Below are 14,837 nucleotides of genomic sequence, written 5' to 3' on the forward strand. Positions count from 1 at the left end.
TCCAATTAGAAGCTTCCTCTCCCAGGAGTGTTGTGCATTGGAATGAGCATCTGAACTGATAGCCTGAGTCAAAAGAATTTACTTTAGAAATTAAAAGATACCCAGAATCATTTCCTGCTTCTAGCTACTTATTTATTAAAATTCATTTTTATCAACAAACAATCCAAGACATAATAGTAAAAATAGGTACTGAATATGATTGAACTTATAGACCATTTAAAAATAATATGTCTTAAAATATACATACTTGAAGTTTCCAATTTAACTTGATTTTAAAGATCAATGGATAATAAACGAAGTATTCAAAGGTTTTGTTACTTATCTACTTATCTACTATATTTATGGTTAATGTTTTATTATATGTTAACCATACCTTGTATATTCTTCTATTTTTTCTTTATTTTCAAATTCAGATAAGACAGATATCTAAAACTTAAAATCACCTTAATACTAAAAAAAAATATCAGCAATAAAAATTAGTATGTATTAACCTTAACCATGTAAAGACGAATTTTTCTAAAGGTAGTTTTATTTCGTTTTCAATGTTGCTAGTAGGTAATGCTCTTTTCTCATTCCAGTATGTTTTACTGAGAGTTATTGTAAACAAGGAAGAGACACCAACAATTGCAACATAATGAACTGCAGTATATCCTAAATGTGGTCATTTTAGTTCCAGTGGTGACACTGAAGGAAGCCTGAGCAATAATGGTGTAAAATATTTATTTAGCAATAGGAGGATATATGTATGTGTGTAATTTAATGTATGGGAATCCAGATGTACATGGTACCATGTACATGAGAACTTAGGGTGTTAGTCCTTGCATTCAACCTTGCTTTAGATAACATTAAGTCATTGTTCTTTGCCACTATGTAGTAATACCAGGTTAGATGTCTTACAAACCTTCTGAGGAACTAGAAGGTATGAAAGTGAAAATCATAGCAAATTTTGTAAAAGAAAATGCAAAAAAAAGTAATAAAAGGAAAACAAAATCAATTTTGCTAAATATTCTCTTTAAGATGAAAATGTTTGCTGAAAACTAATACATGAAGAAATTTATGTATAATTTGCTGAAATATGGTAACTCTCAGGATGAATCGTTTTCATTTTCTAACTGTCCATTTGTTGCGGATGGCCCTGGGGCTAATTGTATTTGATGTTAATTCTGTTCTCCTTTGAGGGGCTGCGAACAAGGAATGAGTCAGCACTGAGGTAATTTCCTGTAAACCTTCTCTCACCTTAATTTATAAATAAAGGCTAGAGATGGTGATTGGTCAGAGAAAGAGGGGGAGCTGGAGCTGATGGTTGTGGGAGAGAAAGAGAGAGAGGACGATGGAGGAGGAAGAAGGGAAATAGAGCAGAAGCACCTGGCCTGGAGAAACCACAAATTATAAGAGGTCTCTTCTATGGGGAAGATGGTAGTGTAGTCATAGATCTGCCCAATCTAGGCAGGCACAGTATGCATACATAGTAATTGAGTTGTGTATTCATTGACAGAGCATATTTGGGCTGGAAATTTACCACAATATCCATTAATAATAGAATGCATTATTGCTGTTTTGTGAGCTGACCTGTTCTGTTTTTACACTATTGATTTGTAACAGCATGCTCTAGAGTGCTAGTGACATATAAGTTTATTTAGAAGTTGGGTTTAGTGCCATTCAACCCTCTTTGCATAAGAGATCATCTAAGCATGGTCTTACTGTTGTCTGTGTCTGTGTTGATGTCCAAGGTCTGTGCAACAACTGAAGGCTACAAGTATGTCCGTGGTCTGTGACAAGTCTGAAGCCATGTTGATGTCTATGGGCAATGCTGTTGCCATGGACCACATCTTTGTGCATAGCCTGTGCTGTGACCTGGATCCATGGTGATGTCCTGACCTGTGCTGCTGCTCAGGGCCATGTCTATATCTGTAGTCTTTTTGCAGCTGTATCTGTGTTGGTGTCTTTAGTCCATATTATCATTGAAGGACACATGCATGTCTGTGGTCTGTGACAAAACCTGAATTAAGGTTGATGTTTTTGAGCCATGATACCACAAGGAGCCACACCTATCTCAGTAGCCTGTGCTGTCACCTCTGTGCTGTCACCTACGGCCATAATGATATCTGGGTACATGCTGCCACAGAGGGCCTTGTATATATCCATGATTTTACTGTGGCCAGTGTGTGTTGATGTTCTTGGCCAATATTGCCCTTGAATGTCAGGTGGGTGTAGGTGAGTTTAGAAGCCATGCTAATGCCCATCATCCAAATTTCATGGGATGCCTTATTGGGGTCTCTGGCTCTACTGCAACTGGCATCCCTGTCCATAGATTTTTCTGACACAAGAAACAACGTGGAATCCTATAATCTATGCATCTGTAGTCTGTGAAGACCTAATAATCTACTATCACAGTGATATCCTTGACTGCAGTGACATAGTTGAGAAAGAAGGACATGAAAAGCTTATGTGACAACTCCTACCTACACACCATTCCACTTCCCCCCACCCCTGCAACAAGACAGCCTAGACAGAAAATCATTAGAGAGAACTCTTAAAAATTGTGATAGGATGCAAGGGTGTCACCCTTCACAATAGATTACTTCCAGCAGAGGTGTGGAAAGGGAAGAACTCAGCTCCATTAGACCACTGAAAGTTTGATCCCACCCCAGTGAGTATTTAAATAACATAAATTGATTGGTTTTCCACCCTGGAGGTGGTAGTATCAAGAGTGAGGGATTAGAAAGAAAACATGATAGGGTGTATGATGTGAAATCCCAAAGAATCAATAAAATTTTTATGTTGGAGAAAAGAGATCATTTTAATTATTACTTTTTGTCAGTTAATTTGTCCTGCTAGATCTTCGCAACTCAGCAACTCTTTTGTAATTACACCAACCCTGTGGTATATTGCCTTAAAGACTGGACATACCTTGGCTTCAGTCCAGTCCAAGTGATTTTATAGTGTTTTAATCATCTCTGAGTCATGCTATTACTAAGAGAGAGATTTCTACGGTAGAGATACAGAGATAGAAGTGATTTGAAGCAAGCACATTAGTCCCAGGGGCTGAGTGAAAAGACCAATTTACATAAAGTTTCATGTTTGATGCCAGGCCAACTCTACTAGATGCCAAATATGTAAGTCAGCCTTGCATTAGTATAATGGCCTATATTAGATAGATTCATAATGAAGAAAGGAGAGGTTTTGTTTAAGACACAGATGGGGAGCATCAGTGTCTAAATTTCGAGGGTGGGCAGGCAGCACTGGTTAAGACAGTTTTATGACTAGATACCAATGGAAGGAACATGCCAGAGAGTAAGCAATTACAGCAAAAAACACAGGAAAGAAATGGCAGAGACAAACTCATAAATAGAATCTTCTCTAAAATCCGCTAAGAACTTGCTTTGAAGTTAACACTCACAATGACCCAAGATTCTCCCATAAGTCCTAACTTCTCAAAGGCATATAAAACATCCAATTAGCATCTCTTTGGGGACCAAGACTTTATCATATGAATCTTGATCAATATCTTTTCAAACCATAATCTGACCATACATGAGGTTGAACTTTAGCTAAAGACAACAAAATGCACATGACAAACAACATGGGATATAAAAAGTACATACTAGGTAAAAACCAAGAATGAGATAGAAGATAATATTCAAAAGTTAACCAGAGCCCCCTGAGTGTGCATGTACATGTAAAGGTGAATATACTTGTATATTCATATATACTATATATAATGGTATGCATGTTGACTTTTATTTAAAGACTTGAACTGAGCACTAACATCAAAAGTACTAATACCTTAATGACTGCCTCGTATGCTATATGATCAGTATAGTTGACCATTATTTTTTGTATAATGTCGTATAATTAAACTGTAACTGTAACTTTATATATATTTTATAAAACAATGTGTGGATTGTGTTAGATGACATTTGGAAAATAGTAAATGTTTCAGCCATCATTGATTTTGTGTTTAAATGGATGTTCTTTTGTTAAACTAATAAATGGTGTTTCAGGTAGGTTGGTAAGATTTCATTAGCCCAATGAATAACATGAATTCATAATTTAACTGCATTTACCTCCAGATGCACTGGATGACCGGGCCTTGCCTCTTCATCTTACCCGCTCAGCTGTGAAACACTAAAATCACTTGGGTAGTAATTAAGTGTTTATCAGATTCTTGCTGAAAGGGAGTGAGACAGTTATCGGACACAATTATCTTTGAAAATTGAATCGTCCATTTCTGGTCCTGTGGAGGACATTTAAAGGAACACTGAGTGGTTTGAAGCTAAATGCCTTTCGAACCCTTCGCCTTCTAGAATGTATGCCATAAACTGCCAGTCAAAGGAATTTTTCTCTCCTTTTTCATTCACCATCTTTTGTGTGTGAACCTATTGTTATGCCTTTGTGCAGGTTGACATTTGGAAATTACCTGTGACCCAGTCTTCTGCTACTTCCTTAATGTCATTCTTCCTATAATTAATTAATAGTCTGAAATGTAATTCTTGCTCACTTTGTGCTCACCCTGCTGCTAAATCTTCATAAACTAGCCCAATGCAAGTGAAGGCAATCGCTAAGATTGACTAGGCTATGTGTGCATTTGGATAATGATATCTCTAGAGCTATTTGTTCTTAAGTAATTGAATAATTTACAGCTCATTTAAGTATTAATATGTAATATACTCCAAGATTAGAAATTAATACCATTCTTTAATACAAAGACATAGTTATTTAATCACTAAAAAAGCAATCCCCATGTAAGAGTTCTAAATTTAAATGTCACATCTATTTAAAGTGATGCTACAATCTGTTTCCTAACAGTATTAAAAACATTTTAGATCCCTATACATCCTCAAGGACGTGTCTTTGATATTCATTTGTATATTAAGTAAACACAAGGAAGAACAAAAATTGAATGCATTTTGTTCTGGCCAATACTGATAAGTATAATTGGAAGAGCTCTCTATTCATGTGTGATGATGTCTTGTAGATATAAGAAATGGTCATCATAGATAGAGGGCCTTCATGAACATTACAGATTTCATGTTGCCACTTATGCTACTCTGCAAGTAGATTACTTCAGCTTCATATTACTCTGTCAATCCAACCAAGCACTAATTCAACAAATATTTAGTGCTCACTGCATAGCAGGCACTGTAAGAGATTTAAGCAATACTGTACTAGAGACACACAAAACCTCCTGAATTGTATTATCCTTCTTCACATTCACTGAACTTGGGTCAAAGAAAATGGTCTTTTTAAGGTCAGCCTCTTTTAAGCATGTTTTACAATAAAGCTCATTACAATTTTGCCTCACTCTCAAGTCACACTGAAGGTCCACTCAAGTCCAGCCAAGTAATGCCATGTTTATTGATCTTTAAACAGAAAGGCTCTTGTTTGCAAACCTTTCTAAGTCACCACTTTGGTATAGAATTCCCTACTTTTCCAACAATATTTAAGCTTTTGGACGGATTCAATCCATAACTACAATTTTCAGACCCATTTCAAATATTTGCATTGATAATAGACATTTTTCAGTATTTCAGAAACCACTTATTTAGTTCCATATCATTTTAATATCTTCATAGAAAATCTTTTCTAATCTATTACAGAAATACCTTCAGCTTTTCATGTTTAACTTAATTTGGACAGCGTCCTGCACTGTCGTGGAAAATCTGCATTAGCTTCTTGTTGCCATCCTTACTTTATCTGTGTTAGCTGCCTCCCACCTCATTTTCACACTGCACGATGGCTACTCAAAAGATTGTCAAAAAATTTAGACAAAACAAATGGAAAAGGACAAACATATAGGCCTGGCCATCTTAGTATATATTTTGTTGATAATATTGTTCTGTGCTATGTTTGAAACGATTCATTCCTATTTAAAAATCATGTCTCTTGAATACATTCTTTCATTCTAAAATCTCTTCAGACATTCCTATACACAGGCATGTGGACATATCACAGAGTGTTTCCACTTTAACTTTCCACTTACCTGGCTTGAGTTGGGCTTTTAGTCTGAGAATAAACAGTAAAGTCAAAAGACAACCTTTTTCCCCATCATGTTCAGCACAAGAGAAAGAGTCTTCTGGTATCTTCCGAAAGCAGAGGACATTATGCAGGAAGACTGTGCAAGGAACCCTCACTTGCTGTAGACAAGGTTAAATTGTCAAATTCAATAATTATTGGATCCACTGTCCCATCTCTGTCCAGTTTCCTTGCTCTGTTTTTTTTCTGACTCTAAATTCTTACACTGATCTCCTTTTCAAGATGTTAAGTCAACCAATTCTATGTGTCACATTAGAGAAAATGGTAGGACTTCTTTCCTTCATTTTTTTTCTTCGTTGAAAGAAATCTCACTTATCTGAGACAAGCCTTATGAGAACAGGGAGACTGTTAACGTGTGTTTCCACGGCGTGATAGTTGAAGGATGACATTGTTCAGAAATATCTGTCTGCAACTCTGTGTGCTTTCAGCTAGGATGCCCAAACATCATGTGTCCCACTAATTCTCATCACAATGATGAAATGAACAGTATGATTGAAGGTCAATTGGGCAGAGAATTCATCTGGCTGAGCTAATATGAGCAGAGCATTTTGAAAATGGCTTTTGTTTGAAAATGGCCTTCCTTTGTCTTGGTATCCATGAGTGTACTTTAAAAGAACTATCATTGTGAATCCTACACTTATTCTGGGGAAAAGTGCTTAATATAGACAGTTTTTATTTTGACTACAAAATAGGAGAAGTAAGAAGACAGAATTCTAGGTGGTTAAAATTTATTTATATAAAGCTCTTTATTCAACGTGAATTTGAGAAATATGAGTATAATCATTCTTGCAAGTCTTAAAACTTGTTCTGCCCATAGCCAGTTTATAATTAAAGTGAAAAGAAGACACAATCTCCATTTCACTGTATCCTTTTGCTTATATGTGAGCAATACTAATGAAGCCCTCAATGGTTAGGATGAGAAATTGATTCAGAGCTCTTTGCATTTGCTTCTGTGCTCCCCCTCCTTCCTTTTCTCTCTAAGGGTTTGCGCAGTTTAATTTGCCATTGATTCTTTAATGATTGCAGTAGCTGCACTAGAGAAACTGATGTTTGTCTTCATCGTGCTCTCTGGATAGAACATAGCATTTATTTTTATACATAGTGGCGTCTCCATCAGTTTGATGATACACCTTAGTCAGCAGTTGACAACCATCCTACTGTCTTATTGATTTTAGACTTTAATCTTGAGATGCATATATTCACTCTAGGAATGAAGTGCACTCCAAGCCTCTAACCCATGGGTGATAGTATTGCCTCAAAGCAGCAATGATGACCTGTGTTCAACATGCTGCAGGGAGACCAAGCATTAAGTATAATATTTAGTGATCATTAGTTTGACTCCCTAGAGGTTTTCTCATAGATCTTTATTTAAAGATGTCATTCAATCTGGTAAGTGCTTTACATACTGTGTTGTAAAAACCTTCTGATTGTTCATTTTTAGAACAATGATCATTGCTCCAAAAATAAAATAAAACAATCACTTTCTTGAATTTCATGAGTATCCTAAAATGGTTGATGGAGTAAAAACTTACCTACACAATATAAGACTGTTACATTAATATTTTGTATTGTTGCACATTTTATTTGTGGTAGACTATATATAAATACTAGTACTCAGTGTCTTTGTTGAACTTTGAAGTGTTTTAAGCAGGAAAAAGTGCTAGCTACTAGAAATTAATTTTGGTGGCTATGATATAGTAAGATACTTCTGCTGATTCAAAAATAGCAGCAATCAGTCTTTGGCAAAATGATTATTCTTCTGAATTATGTATGCTAAAGAGTCAGCATACTCTTTGGCTAAAAATTTGTACATCACAGTTCATCTTTCATATATTCCATCCACATAAAAATCAATAATAATGCACAAGGACTATTTTACATGTTCTGAGAGGCTATGGAAAGAAAGAAAGAGAGAGAGAGAGGGGGGGGAGGAAGGAAGGAAGGAAGGAAGGAAGAAAGAAAGAAAGAAAGAAAGAAAGAAAGAAAGAAAGAAAGAAAGAAAGAAAGATGTTTTATTTTAAATCTTTACCTGGATTTAAGCACATACTTCAGCATACTGAGGATTTATAAGAATTTCATAGCATATCATTCTTTCTACACATACTCAGGTTTATCACTGTGCCCTGGGTTGCTTCCAAATATATTTAAACAGTTCTGTTTCCTGGGAACATGATAAGAATCATCTAGCCTTTTCTGAAATTAATAGAAACTTATGATCTGTCCAACAGAACCGTTGTATGAATATGAATATGAATGTGCATGCAGAGCCAGAAGCCTTTAGCAATGAGTTGACAAACTGCTGAGACAGCTGTCCCAAAATATTCCCCCTTTTTGGCCCTTGTTGCTTGATTTTTCAAGTTTTCCTTAATGGTTTCATCATTTCTGCGCTTCTCAAACTCAGTACAATTTTACCATTTTCCTTGAAATCCTTTTTGTTTCCGGTTATTTTTACTTCATTCAGTTTTTTTTTTTTTTGGAATAAATGCAGCCAAGTACATAAAGAAAACTGGGATGCTAATAACGACACTCTTAAATCTAGGATTTAATAATTCAGGACTTAGAACAATTTTGACAATTTTTTGTAAAGTATAGTATTTGTCTGCTTTGTGATGAAGGAATTCCCTAAATATACTCTGCACTCTTAAGTCAAATATAATATGAATGAATTATAAGTGTTGTTAAAACACACAAAAAAGAATTAAATGGTTTAAACAATTCAATAATAAAACTGTGCTTTAAGTACGCTGCTTTTATATGCAGACTATTTTCAAATAATAGACTCTTTCTGGGAGCCATAAAATGTTCCTACTTAGTAGAAGCTTGGTAATATTTTTTTTTCAGTTTTCTTTGTCTATTTGAAGGCATTAAACCTGCATTTTGTAAGCTATTATATCCTAAATTCTTGCTCTTTCAAGTTAAATGTACATTCAATTAGACAGAAACAGTAACCTAGTCTTTAGTAGCACTATTACTACTAATTGTAGACCTAGGCACACATTATTCTAGAAAACTCTGAAGTAAAATTCAATTTTATATATATAGAAATTATATATATACATATATATATATATATCTGGCACATAAAGGTAGGTATGTTAACACACATACTCACAAACACTCTCTCTCTCTCTCTCTCTCACACACACACACACACACACACACTTAAACAATATAAATGAGTACATTATTTCTTACTGGCACTCCATTTCCTAGCTTGTAATTTTTGAAGCATTGAAAACACACCACTATGAAGAGATTACATTTTTCTCTATCTCCTGCCCATCAGCAAATTGCTGCCATCACATTGCTGTATCTTTAAAGGTTTTTTTCCCCACTTTTATCTATTCTCTTAGATTTGCTCATAAGAACTTACTGGCTGCTTGTACTGTAATATTCAGTGACTTTCATTTTCAAGGAATCTGCTGTTGACAAGCCTAATCTTCTATACTCTATCACTCTCTTTATAAATCTAAACATGATTCTGGAAATACAAGATCTTCAAAGGTGTTTGGTTTCCCCTGTAACTTTTAATATTAAGAGGATAAGAGAAGTTAAAAGGTGCAGCATGGATGAGGATAAACTTTGGAAAATTATAAGAAAATCCTGGGTTATATTTCTCTACGATCAAAACCAAATGAAAGCTTAATGGGAAATGCAAACGCAGAAAACAAAAACAATCAAACAAAACAAAGTTAAACAATAGGTATCAGGCTCTTGATTAAGGACGTGAACTTGTGAACACACCTGTGAGAGAAATTCAGAATATATGCCCAAAGGAACATTAAATAAATGCAGTTCTTATGAAACTTGTTACTTCCTAGGAAACGTAGATGATAATCAACTCAACAAGATTTTCCTAAAATATATTAAAAAGAAATTCTTTCTTAAAAACAAAAATTAGAACACATTCTAGATTTTTCTTCAAATGTGCCTTCTCCAAATTGATACATGACTACACATGCATACGGCCTATCACTCTCTTGACAAAAGGTCTTTGTTTAAAGAATCTTTATCTAGATTGGAGTAGATGGTTCACACGTTCATTAAATTTTCAATACTGAATTTTAGATTCCATTTTGCTATGTATAAGTCATATCTCAATAAACAGTATTAATATGAGTCACAATCATAAAACCATGCAAATTAAGCTTTATAAAATACTATTTAAATGGCAAGTGAAGTATAAATCCCAAGCCAAGTTCAATGCTATCATGGCCCTCAGGTGAGCTCATCAGGTGCCATTTGAAACTGGTGATCATAAAGCCAATCTTCCTGATACCTGAAAACGGAGCATACACTCTCAGAGCCACCTATAAATTTGGTGTCAGTCAATTATTTTCTGGTATTGATGACGATGACGTTGATGATCATGATGATGATCGTGCTCGTTCAGTCATACATTTCATGTGGTTACTATTATTCCATCACAAGCGTGATGTAAATACAACCAAAAAGCAAAATTTTTCCAAAAATCAAATACTATTGCTGAATTATAGATCCCACATTCACATTCAAATAGTTACTTTAACCACCTCTACTTGCAAAATGCTATCTTATGTTCCTTACACATCTGTATATTCACAATTAAATTGGATTTTTAAAAATGCAGTTAGCTGACATTTAACCTAAAATGAGTTGTCTTGTGTTAATATCCCTAGACGTGTGATTAATTGTCAAAAAGGCTACATCCCAACCTAAGAGAACTTTCCTATAGAATGGCGACTTAAACAGAAAACATTTTAAAGTACCTCAAAGTAAGAAAAGGAAATGAACCTCATTAAAATTATACATCACTTCTCCAGAAGAGACAGAATCAGTCAAATGAGAACACCAGGAAAGAACAATAAGACATGGCTGTAAGAAATGACGTTAAGCACAGGTTGTTATTTAAAACACGAAAAGCATACATTTCAGTCTCCCAAACAAGATAACAAATCATGGGACATGCTGATATTGGAATACCACTCAGTGCTGAAAACACAGTGAATTTTCAGAAACAGTGATGGAAATCTCCTGAGAAATCTCACATGCACATAACTAAAGGAAACAAACCTGTCTGACAGCCTGCGCACTGTCGGATCATACTTCTGTGCCACGTTGGAATAAGCACAACCTCAGAGACACTTAAGCAATCAGTGTTAACGGGTACACATAAAGATGACGAATCAAATCTCTGAGAATATTTGGGGAAGAAAACCTATACTGGGGCATAATGTGATACTGATAGTTTTTTTTATACTTGACTAATATGCCAAATATAAAAACATCAAGGATGAGCACTAAATACCCCATGGACTTTGAGTGATAACAGTTTGCCCATAAAAATGTTATTTCTTGATGGGGTGTACTATGGGACAGGATATATGTGTGCAAGACAAGAGAGAGGAGAAATTTTACACTTGGTCTTCCATTTAATTTTGCTGAAAATGTAAACTACTTCAAAACGTTATGTATATTAAAATACTTCAATTTTTCTTCCTTTTTATTGAAAATAGATTCTTCTCTCATATAATGCATCCTCCTGATGACAGTTTCTTCTGTCTCTACTCCTCCCAGCTCCCCACCACCACCTCCCTCCCCTAGACCAATGCCCTTTTATTTCAGTTCAAAAGGGAACAAGCCTCAAAAGTCAACAACCAAATTGCTCCCCCCCCCCAAAAAAAAAGATAAAATAAGACAAGGCAAAGGCCCTCCTATCAAGGCTTAACAGGGTAACTCAACAGGAGAAAAAGAATCTCAAGAGCAGGCAAAAGGGTCAAAGATACACCCATTCCCAGTGATAGGAGGTCCACACAATCACCAATCTAACAGCTATAACATATATGTCAAACTTATATGTCAGGGACCTGGGACAGATCATGTAGGCCCTGAACTTGCTGCTTCAGCCTATGTGAGCCCAAATGAACACTGTTTGGCTTATTTAGTTGGCCACTCTCCTGTTATCCTCCTTCCCCTCTGCTCCTAGAATCTTACCTTCCCCTCCCCCAAGGGACCAGTTGGAGAGCTCCATTTATTTTATTTTATTTTTTTATTAGATAATTTTTAATTTACATTTCAAATGTTATCCCTTTTCCTGGTTTCCCCTCTGAAAACCCTCTATACACTCCCTCCTCTGCCTACTCCCAAACCCACCCAATCCCAAATCCTGGCTCTGGCAGTCCCCTATACGGGGGCACAGAACCTTAATAGGACCAAGGGCCTCTTCTCCCATTGATGACCGGCAAGGCCATCCTCTGCTACATATGCAGCTGGAGCCATGAGTCCCACCACGTGTACTCTTTGGTTGGTGGTTTAGTCCCAGGGAGCTCTGGGGGTACTGGTTAGTTCATATTGTTGTTCCTCCTGTGGGGCTTCAAACCCATCAGCTCCTTGGGTACTTTCGGTAGCTCCTTCATTGGGAGCCCTGTGCTCTGTCTGTTCAATCAATGGCTGTGAGCATCCACTTCTGTATTTGGCAGGCACTGGCAGAGCTCTATTTTATACTCTCAGTCTGCATAATGTCTGGCCACAGGACTCTACACCACCCCAACTACCTAAGGCAGCATCTCTGATGACAACTGGACAAGGCGCTGATCTATCAGAGTACATTAGGGATCATTTCATTTGAATTTTTCCCAGGCCATTTTGGTTCTACTGAAGTTCTATGAACTATATAGGAAATAATCCAAGTGCCATTTTGGATTTGGATTCAATATCTTAGACTTATCTGGTATTAGTAGACATTTAATATGTAATCTTAAATCATCTGCCCCTAGTTGATACAAATTTAATTGAGGAATAAACAAAATACAGTAGAAACTTAAATTAGTATGTACCCTGGAATAATACAAGTTGTCCAAGTTAAATTAACTAGTATCATAATAAAGTGAATATAATGATTAAAATAAACATAGAACATATCAGCCATGCTGAAGAATAACTTCAATTCTGGTAAATATGACACTGTAGTTACACACAGCAGTTCTCAACCTGTGAGTCATTACCCCTTTGGGAGCCCGTTCACTGGGTTTGCCTAAGAAAATATCAGAAAACACAAGATATTTACATTACAATCCATATAGTAGCAATATTACAGTTATGAAGTAACATCCAAATTAATTTTATATTTGGGAGCCCCCAACACAGGAGGACCTGCACTAAAGGGTCACAGCATCAGGAAGATTGACACTGCTGATTTAACACATAATCCTTTCATCCTTTCAAATCACCAGCAGTGTCTAGATCCATGTACTCTTTTGTCTGCATCTCAGTTGGAGACAAAAGTGCTTACGTAAATTTAAGAAATCAAAGATTTGTTGTTTATTCCACAACTGCATGTCTGATATCTACAGCCATCGGAACCAATTCAATATTGGAGAAGAAGTGAAAATAGAAACTCCTTAGGCAAGCACAAAACGATGGGGAAGGGAAACGTGATATGAAAGCCTAGTCAAGCTGAAATGCCCAGGATGCACCTTGCTTACACACTTTCTGAAGGAAAGCAATCCTTCTTCGCTTAGGAAAATGACTAGAACGGAAAATATTGAGTGGACAACCTAAAGCAGAGCCTCTGGGACCAAGCAGCCCTAGTGAGGTTTTCATCTGTGCCTGTGACCATCTGTCAGTCTAATCTGCCCCCAACACTCACACATATAATGCACGAAAGATAAGTGGGTGCCAAATATCACTTATGATTGTCACACCAGGGTCAGGACTGTTTTAACAATACTGACCTCAAGACACAGGTGTGCTTGCAACATGTATAAACATTGTAACAGATTATATTATTTATTTGAGGAGGAATTCCAGCTCTGGTAAGACATGTTTACAGAATATTTGAGTAAAGAATTCATCTCCAAACATCCCAGGGAAGGCAGAGTTGGCAGCCGTTGGTACTTTGCTGAGGAGTCCTGGGCAAATGAGCTCTACAATTATAAGTATTACAGAAAGGACCGCAACACCACAGCAGAACAAATGGCCATAGCCAGGTGTAGATACAGTTACAGGTCATTTTCTCTGCACTTGGCATATTGAGTGTCATAAAAAATTAAGGGTAGAATAACTGTAAACAAAGTACTCACAACCTAGTATTAGATAGAGTTAGTGTTAAATAATTACATGAATAAGAAATTATCTCTACCTCCCAATTTGGGCCTCTAAAATATATCTTCATTTCTACCAATCCATTATGTACACATGTCAGCATATGTACACCAGTGTGTGGTGTAAAGACTAGAGAATACAACCTTTGCATGACATGGGGGTTCTTGAGATTGAATGTAGAGAGCCAGGAGTTTTTGGCAGAGCCTCTACTAGCTGAGTCATCTTGCCATTCTCCTCTTTTCTGTTATCTGTACCATTATATCTTGGAAAACTCTAATATATGCAAAGGACAACTCCCCTTATAAATGGTGAATATATCAATCTACTAATAGAGAATTTATGCATGAATATATGGATACATATTTTTGTTATGAAGTTTCTCTATATACAGTACAATTTTCAATTTTTACACAAGAACTATAGAATGTCTGTTAAGATATATATATGTATATATATGTATTTGTATACCCACACACACACACACACATATAATGTCTGTTAAGGTATTATATATATACATATATACATATACATACACATATATATATAAACACAAATATATATATATTTGTTTATATTTCCTTATATTCTAAACTGTTATTTCATGTTTGTCATAAGTCACTTATCTCCCTTTTAAAAGTCTGGCTTTTAAGGTATGTTGTTACTTCTATGAAAAAGTAATAAGATATTTATATAGTTCCTTTAGCAACATCCCATAA

At 35.9% G+C, this 14,837-nt stretch overlaps 1 protein-coding gene across 1 annotated transcript in view; it reads left to right on the forward strand.

The window, feature by feature from the left end:
* The window catches only part of Robo1 (roundabout guidance receptor 1), a 1,022,024-nt gene that overhangs the window by 110,315 nt on the left and 896,872 nt on the right, over positions 1 to 14,837 (forward strand). The window lies entirely within an intron of this gene.

Source organism: Mus caroli, unplaced genomic scaffold, assembly GCF_978045245.1.
Source record: "Mus caroli unplaced genomic scaffold, Mus_caroli_1 scaffold_17, whole genome shotgun sequence".
Taxonomy (NCBI): domain Eukaryota; kingdom Metazoa; phylum Chordata; class Mammalia; order Rodentia; family Muridae; genus Mus; species Mus caroli.